Consider the following 9,239-nt stretch of genomic DNA (forward strand, 5'->3'; position numbering starts at 1 on the left):
GTGTGTAGACGTATAAAGTTACTAGAGTTGTTGAGACCCGTAGATACCATTAAGTCCGTGTATAGACGTATAAAGTTACTAGAGTTGTTGAAACCCGTAGTTACCATTAAGTCCGTGTGTAGACGTATAAAGTTACTAGAGTTGTTGAGACCCGTAGATACCATTAAGTCCGTGTATAGACGTATAAATTTAATACTTTCGGTTTATTAAAACAATGAGCCCCCTTATAGCACAGTCTGCGGACTTACAACGCTAGAATCTGTGTTTTGATACCCGTGGTGGGCAGAGCACGGATAGCCCTTTGCGTAGCTTTGTGCGTAACTACAAACAAACAAACATACATTAAGGGCAAGTTTTAAATTACAGGAGTTTCCTTGAACAAAAAAAACCTATTTTGTTTCAGTATTTTCAAACCACTATAAAAGTATGACGCTCTATGAACTTTTCACTTTTTGGCAGTAAATGGTATATATGGTGGTTGACTCGTCAGTGGTTTTACCTTCACAAAATTGAACTTTTGAAAATTGGAAACCGAGGTTTTCAACTGTCATATGACAGTTTGTCTTCTTCAGAAAATATTGTCACGAATTATAACTTAAAACAATAGTTGAGAAGTGGAACCCAAACAAAATGGAAATTCTGAAACTGCTAATTATCACTGTTCAGCTCATTGTTGCCATCTGGTGTCATGTATTGTCAGTAAGTGCACGATGAAAGTTAAGTCAATACTTTATCATGACTTTCAAATATCGTCTTCTACAACCCTGACCAGAAACATTAATTTTGATTCCTTCATTGAAGATAAAATATATTATAAAAATATTTGTCTCAAAGTTAACAATTAATGTAAAGTTATAAAATAAGCTGAAATAACCGAGTTAATTTTTGACCTCACCAAAAATCGCTTCATACCAAAATAAATAATAACTTTATTTTACAATGCTACTACTGTGAGATATTGTCCATAGAGGTACAAGAATGATACATATGTATAACAATGATACGTTTTACCTTGTTTAATATATGTATAACAGTGATACGTTTTACCTTGTTTAATATATGTGTGTAACAATGATACGTTTTACCTTGTTTAATATATGTGTGTAACAATGATACGTTTTACCTTGTTTAATATATGTATAACAATGATACGTTTTACCTTGTTTAATATATGTGTGTAACAATGATACGTTTTACCTTGTTTAATATATGTGTGTAACAATGATACGTTTTACCTTGTTTAATACAAGTGTGACAATGATACGTTTTACCTTGTTTAATACAAGTGTGACAGTGATACGTTTTACCTTGTTTAATACAAGTGTAACAATGATACGTTTTACCTTGTTTAATACAAGTGTGATTTATGTTATAAGAATTGGCCAAGCATGTATTTACTGCCAGCAACAACTGACTGCACATTATCACAGATAGATATTGTATGAAACATCCCAGTTTCAGTATCAAGTATATTTGACGCAACTACCTTAAGAGGAAACTAAGTTCGGGTGCCCTTTACCAAACATAAGCTGTTCCTTTAAAACCTGATGTCTTGTATAATTGTTGGTATAAGTTCCTGTAACCTTCAGTTGCTTCTCATCTTCATCATATTTTGTTTTGGGGGAATAAAGGGTAGAGAGGAAACTGTTTAATCTGTAATACCAAACATTTACTGTCTCTAATGCTGTGCGCATCTTACTTCTTCATCAGGTTTCTTAGCTTTCAAACAAGGTAAAACGTATCATTGTCACACTTGTATTAAACAAGGTAAAACGTATCATTGTCACACTTGTATTAAACGAGGTAAAACGTATCATTGTTACACATATACTAAACAAGGTAAAACGTATCATTGTATGCACTAGTTATGAATGTATCTAACAAACTACTCAGTTTCAATACATACCTCAAAGTATAAAATTGTTCTGACCATATTTCTAATGATAAATTGTATTCAAGAGATGAATACATTAATATGAAAATTTAAAAAACTTTTCTGGACATTAATAAAACAACTGTAACTTACACAAGGAATTTGAACTCTCCAGTTTATGAATTATCCATGCATAAATATGTATGCGACTCCTTAGAGCAAGCAAGATATTGTGGTCATACACAGAAAATAACAATGTTATTTTGTACAGATTTCCAATCAAATTAGTAAGAATTACACCAGTATGTTTCATATGTTGTTTTCTTGTTCCAGAGTCATGTAATTCACCCTCACAGAACGAATATAAAAAAGTGTATTCTGATTGGTGTAATGAATTTGAAAAGTATAAAACTGAAATGAAATTATGGCAGAACAACCAAGTGGTAAGTTCTTTTAATTTGTTGTAATTGTATTATATTTAATATTCATGCACTGAGCATTAATACTAATTAATACCGGTGTTTCATTTAGAGTCACTTAAGGTAGCAAGGTGTTTCTCTCAACCAAGGTGCCACGAGATTTTAGCAAATAATCATAAAAAAACAAATTACTACATTACATATTTGAAAAGTTTTTGTGTACTGCATCTAATTTTTGTTCTACATCATTTCATCTGGACCCTTAACCCTTTTTCCAAAACTATTGGGTAAATATTATCTAGAGCAGGAGATTTATCATTATTTAAACTTCAAACTAACTTGATCATCTTGTTTCCATCTAGTAACTGTTCAGGATGAGGAATACTGTTTAAATAACCCAGCCATTCCATAGTCACCAGATTTTGTTTTACATTTGTAGCCAATCTTCTTTCACATCAAATCTCTCATCATTGCAGTCAATCTACATTTGTAATACTTTTCTTTAATTTTCTCCTTTATATCTTTTGTTAACCAGCCTGGTTTTTTACTTGTAACCACCATTTTGTAACATGCATATCTTGAATATATAACAACTTATTTTAAAATTTCTTCTAACTTTGATCAGCATCTTCAACTAAGTCATACACCCAATTCTTGGGCAGAGCACAGATAGCCCATTGTGTAAGTACAAACAAACAAAATTATTCCTTATCTCCAGATGTTCCACCATTTCTATAGTAGAAGTTAACAATAGATCTAAAATAGCATTGTTCTAGTAGGTTCCATAACCAATTGTTGAGAAAACCCTGAATATATTTCTGAAAGTCTGTCTCCCTCACGATTTTCCAATCTATAGGCCTATAATCATAATCTCCCATAATTATAACCTTGTTGCACAGTTGAATTCTTTATTTCCCTGTAGTTTCATTTGATAGTCTGTAACAAATTCCAACTAAAAGCCTTTTCCCTTCATAACCACTAACAGAAACCCAGATAGATTTAATCTTATTGCTGTTAGCTCTGATATCCTTCAATTTCAACAGGATGTAACTCACATTTTACATATATGGCCATCACTCCTCCTTATTTTAGTGCTTTATCCTTATTAAATAACCCTGTATTCCAAAGAAATTCCTGTCATCAAAATTGTCTAAATGTAGCCAGGTTTCAGTTATTCCCATTATATCAAAATCTTCTGTTCCAACCAGTACTCTAAAGTCAACCATATTATACCCCTCTCTACATCTTATTTTTTCTTCATTATTTTGGTCTAATTCTAGTTTCAGATTGCCCTTGGAGTTGAGTTAATAACCTTTACCAACAAGCCAAACAAATATAAAACCATCTACTCTATAAAGCTTCCATTGAATTGATCCCATAAATCCAACCAGCCATCCTTCTCTTACACCTAAGTCTAGTATTCACCCCTAGTGACCTACTTGTTATTTCATCCCCACAGCTAAGTTATTATGACCTTTTTCTTTGAATATTTTTATTAATGCCTTGTACTTAACAATTAGCTCCTTCGATCTATCCTTCCCTATATCATCAGCTCCTATGTGCACTACAACGACTGTATCACTACTAGTACCCTTTACTGTATCACGTGCATCCCTGCCTTGCTAACTATATTCTCCTATCTTATCCACATGTTATACTAAAGATTCTCCTTCCTTAAGTTCATCGTAAACACGAGCCAAAGTCTCTTCTTTACCAGTCTTCTATTTATAATTAAATCTATAACCACTAGCCCTATTATTACTACTTCCAACCTCCCAAAAGTTATCACTAGCCCCTGTAAAAGTTCAATTTCCTCTCTACATCTTGCTACCTTTTCCCACAGTTTACCCTTCTCTCTTACCATAGCCTCAACCCTGTTTAAAACAACCTTCAAGTTTTATACACAAACTGTACATGTCATCCCCGATTTTCCAAATAAAACCCAACATTAAATACGGGTAGCCTATTGACAACACTGTTAAGCCTAATTTTAAAGTTAAATATATTATCTTCTCACTAAGAATTTGTCTTTAAAATGAGTAATGACAATAACTTGTCTTTAGATTATTTTTGTGATAAGACGATTTAAAACTTATCTATAATTGAATAAACTTAAATTTTAGCTAAAGTTACATTTCAGTCACTAAGCTGAACTACAGTGTAGAATAAATAGTATTAAACTTTAGATATACGTATAACCAACACTTATACCTTTTAATTACCAATGTCGGCACCACCGTTATGATATACAGAATGTTTCTAGTGCTAAATGCTAATTTAAAAAATTTACAAATGTATTAAATTGTCAGCAGTTATCAAATACTAATAGAAACACTAACTTAATCTTTAATGTCACAGATTCTCCTTTTTGCTTAGCTAAGACTAGTAGTAGTAGTCTAAAAGCTTTAATAAGGACACTTTACAAAACTTGAATGTTAATTAAAAGTAGTGTAAGCATATAAGTATATTGTGAAGGTATAGAAAATAATAATTTTGTTACAGGAATTGAAATGGCAAGATATATGAAGTACAATTCTGTATAATTATATTATCAGTTTTGTCCCTAACTCGGGTAATAGAAGTACTCAAGTTAATTGATTTGTTTGTTATTATGAGTTCTTTAAGGTAAATCAGTCAAAACAGGTGTACCAAGTTACCTTATTTTATATATAGTTCCTAAACCTCGAGTATCAAGAGCAAGTGTTATCTTCTTTTAAGGTTATCAGTACCTCAAATTTTACACTCAAATGTTTTTCCTCCCCAGAAATGTCAAAGTCCACATCCAAATGATGTTACCTACCTTGGAGATTCACCACATCTATGACGGAATGTAGCACCGTGAAACATAACTTATAACTTTTCAAACAATGTTGATAATTCTTATTGCTGTGCATAGGTTTTTTAATATAAAGTGCTTTGTATCAAACAACTGACCAAAAGAGTCAAGAAAATTATTTCAGTTGGAGTAAGAGAATCATATTTGAAACTTTACAAATATCTCTTCTTCTTAACATAAATCAGGCATTGTCATCATTGTGATATTACAAGTGGTGTAGGTGACTAAGCCAGTCTGAGTGCCAGTACAGTTTGCTATTTGTAAATATATGTGTATAATGAACTTCACAAACACACACACACACACACATGCACAAAAAGTTAACTTTGGTTGTTATCATGCTTTCTGATTCAACATAGTGTAGCTATAATCACTACTTGGGAGGTTACTCTGATGATAGTCGTAACAAAACACCTCTTCACCTGTCAACAAATGCAACCACAGTCAGTTATACTGATGATTAGTGGCTGTGATAATTAGAGTAAAAATTAATTTTGTACGAACTGTATTATGGACTGGTGGCTATAACCATTATAATAACTAGTTACCAAGAAGCTACAGTACTTGTTAGTGTATCTATAAACTGTTTGGATGAGTTTTTAAGATGTCTACTAAAGAGTAAATCGTTCTCTCCATGGTACAACGTGCCAGGGTTTTATGTTAAACCTGAGGATCTTCGCTCCTGTGTAGTTAACAACTTTCAAAGTACAGTTTCATTTCTTGTTTCAATAAACTGCCAAAGTGAGGAATTTCTGGTGCCAGGATGAAAATTTTCTTTTTTTTATTCTTTTGAGTAAGGTCTCAAAAGTATTGTGTGTGTGTGTGTGGTATTATTCTAACTACATAAAGATGAAAGAACATTTTAAATGACTGGAATGGGGAATTATTAATAATTCTTGTGGCGTATAAAGGCATCAAGATACCCAATAATTCCATTAACACATTAAAACTGAAGCCACACAAAAGGCAGCAATTACCAGTAATGATTCTAAATGTAATTAGATTAATAATAAATAACCTTTAAATAAATATTATTCAATAAAACAACTTGCCTGTTTTTATTTTTATTCCAAAAAATGTTAAGTCTTACAGTTTCTAGGTGGACAGCTTTACAGATAAATGTGATACTTTACAGTAAAGTATGCAAGAATACCTCTCTCTCACCAGACTTGTTTTATTTTGTTCGTTGATTACCAAGACACAAAAAAACTAAGCAATAATACATCTGTATTTCACTCAAGATAATACTTGACCACCAAGAAAACCAAGTTGCACATTATCAAATTTTCGTCACCACAGCTCTTACAAAAGTTTGTACTTTACAAAATAGGAAGTAACGATATTATAAAACCTAAATATGTTAGAATAACGACAAAGTAAAAATTACTGTTAGAAAATGTAATAACCTGAATGAAGTAAAAGAAAAAAAAAAAAAATTACAACACACTGAAACTTTAACAGTGAAGGCACTGCGCTAAATTTACTGAAACATTTCTACATACATGAAAATTCTAAGCCTGTTTGTTTTTTCATATTTTTATGCTTTTTGCTCATCATATCAAGCACTAAATAACAAATTACACACACTTTTTTAAATTCATCTTCCATTTGAAAGAATTTACCTTTGGTTTTAAGCTTTCCAAATGTATAAATAAAGAAAAGATGTTTAAGTCCAATTTTTGAAGACTTGAGAGTGCAGAAAATGACTTGTTTCCACCTACTGTATACTAAAGCTAATAATTTTCCAATCATCAATAGCTAACAACATTTGTTTTAATATTTCACACACTATAGTGACTGCATTGATTAATTTATACAAACATACATAAAATGCTTTCACAGAACAGTGCTATGTCATTAACCCTTCTGAATGGCCGTAACTAAGCTTATTTTAGTCACTGCCACAGTACATCATGTACAGGCAAGTTGAATAATCTAAAACCTTGCATATACCAAACACTATCTGGCTCCAGATTTAAACCTTTCATGATTTTGATAGAATATCAAAAGTTTTGTATATGATTGAAGAAAGGCCCCATAAATCATATATTGCTGGATTTAACGTGAAAAATCCTTATCAACGTACACCTTTATGGTTAAAACAAACATGAGCAGGTCGTCACCACTGAATAACAGGTGAAACACGAAAATCATTCTGTGCCACAACTACTATTAGGCCTTTTCATCTGCATGGTATGATACTCCAAAATATGTTAGCTAAACATTATTATAGACACTTACACAATCGTTCTTTAAGTTGTGTGTGTGTTTGTGTAAATACAGAGATGGAAGGAGATTAAAGTTCAATTTTATCAGCAGAAGTATGTGATAATAGTATAAATGTACCATAAAGTGTACGGGTGAAAGAGTTCTCTATCATGTAAAGAAATCCATACTGGCTGTTTGGGACATAAAAGAACCAATATGGAAAAAGTCTTACAAAAACATATTTGTGGATTTTATTTGTCTGTACCCAATTAATGTTTTATTCCACAAGCTTACAAATGGTGATAACTGTTGACAAAGTGGATGGAAAAGACATGTTTGTGACTACAATGAAAGAGTGTCATAACGAGTAGTTGGCCACTGAACTTAGGAATTAATACAATTTTTAAGATGAAAATCTGTGTTTGATTGCTTCTAGCAAAATCAAATGTAAGTCCCTTATTACCCATTATGATACACTATTGTGGGTTGGAGTCCGTACAAAGCTTAAAAGTATATCAGGCAGACAAAAAAAGATACAACCGAGTTGTAAGTGAGGAAGTGGTTGTTAGGGTTGAGTTTAACGGATAAGCAATTGGACAATGGTTTAAGTATGGAAGCCCAGTACCAAACAAAACAGATGTTGAATGACAAATATATGATGGGTACTTTTACTGATCACACATATTCAAATGCTATTCAGCCATCCCTAGGAAGTCAACAAAATAATTGACTTGCAAGTTATGAATACGTTTTCCAGGTGAATTAAATTTCTATAACATCATTTCCAAATAACAAGCTTTCTCCTGTTACTCTATGTAAGAATTTCTACTCTGAAGTGAAAATGGCACAACTGAAATTTAAATCAAACTTTCAACATAGCAACATGGAAACTAACAGAAGCTTGTAGTTGGAAGCAAACATCAACGTATTACAACCAGACTGTTAGGAATATTTGTGAACTGCCCTCACAGCCCTACACCATCTTGGCAACAACAGGCACTTGAAAAGCCTTATAGCAAGGGGCAGTTTCATCACAGTACCCTTATTCAAGTGAAATATTCACAGGGAATGTATGAAATCAGTTTCCTCCCCAAAAAATGGGGAAATTATTTCCCCAAGATTCCAGCCACAAAACTAGGAATAGTGAAAAGTACTAATCTGATGTCCAGATGCAAAGTTTGTGCAGAAGGTTACCATGGATACATACTTGTGTGCTAGGAAAATCAAAACACAAGCACTTTATTAAGATTGTTGAAGGAATTACCAGAGAAAGCAGATTAAAGTCTCCAACAAATTAAAATATGCAAGATTTCCTCAGGCCAGCTCAATAGAAAATCAACTAATGCCAATTATGCCACTCTAGCAACACACAAACTGATAATGTAAGTGGTCTTCTTTGGCTTGAAAGATAGATCATCAGGTGTATAAGCAATAATCCAATGAATGTAGACTGAGTATCCAATAGAGAAGAAAACACAATGAGTACAACCAACCACTGTACACTTCCATGGGTATGCTTGATTTCCCTGTCCAGAATATGTTCTGGAAGAAAGTTATTTTCCAAATAGGAAAATTGAGTGAAGCAGAACAGGAAATTAGCATCTCAAATATAGTAGAGAATGCATTATTCCTCCTTCTTTTTTTGTTCAAAAATGAGTTTGAAGATGAGCAACAAAAGGATTATTTCCAGGGATAACCCTTGTGTTGTAAAAAACTAGAAAAATATTATGTGATCAATGTTGTTGTAGACAAAGTGTTGTTTGTGGTGCATATTCTGTATTCTGACAAAATATTTAAGTACACGTTGCAGTGATAAGCTGATGCAGTACACTTTCTCTGTTATCTTTATGTGTTTACGACACCTCCTCACCAAGAAAGTTCCAAGTGGTACACTTTCTCTGTA

The 9,239-nt window shown here is 32.5% G+C and overlaps 1 long non-coding RNA gene across 1 annotated transcript; it reads left to right on the plus strand.

Annotated features, from left to right (window-relative positions):
- Positions 1-2,206: 2,206 nt before the first annotated feature.
- On the plus strand, positions 2,207-6,175 carry LOC111083403. The gene is made up of 2 exons (XR_002609019.1): positions 2,207-2,316; positions 5,057-6,175. It is a non-coding gene; the product is annotated as an uncharacterized LOC111083403 (long non-coding RNA).
- Positions 6,176-9,239: the final 3,064 nt, after the last annotated feature.

The sequence above is a fragment of the Limulus polyphemus genome, unplaced genomic scaffold (assembly GCF_000517525.1).
Source record: "Limulus polyphemus unplaced genomic scaffold, Limulus_polyphemus-2.1.2 Scaffold9392, whole genome shotgun sequence".
In the NCBI taxonomy this organism is placed as follows: domain Eukaryota; kingdom Metazoa; phylum Arthropoda; class Merostomata; order Xiphosura; family Limulidae; genus Limulus; species Limulus polyphemus.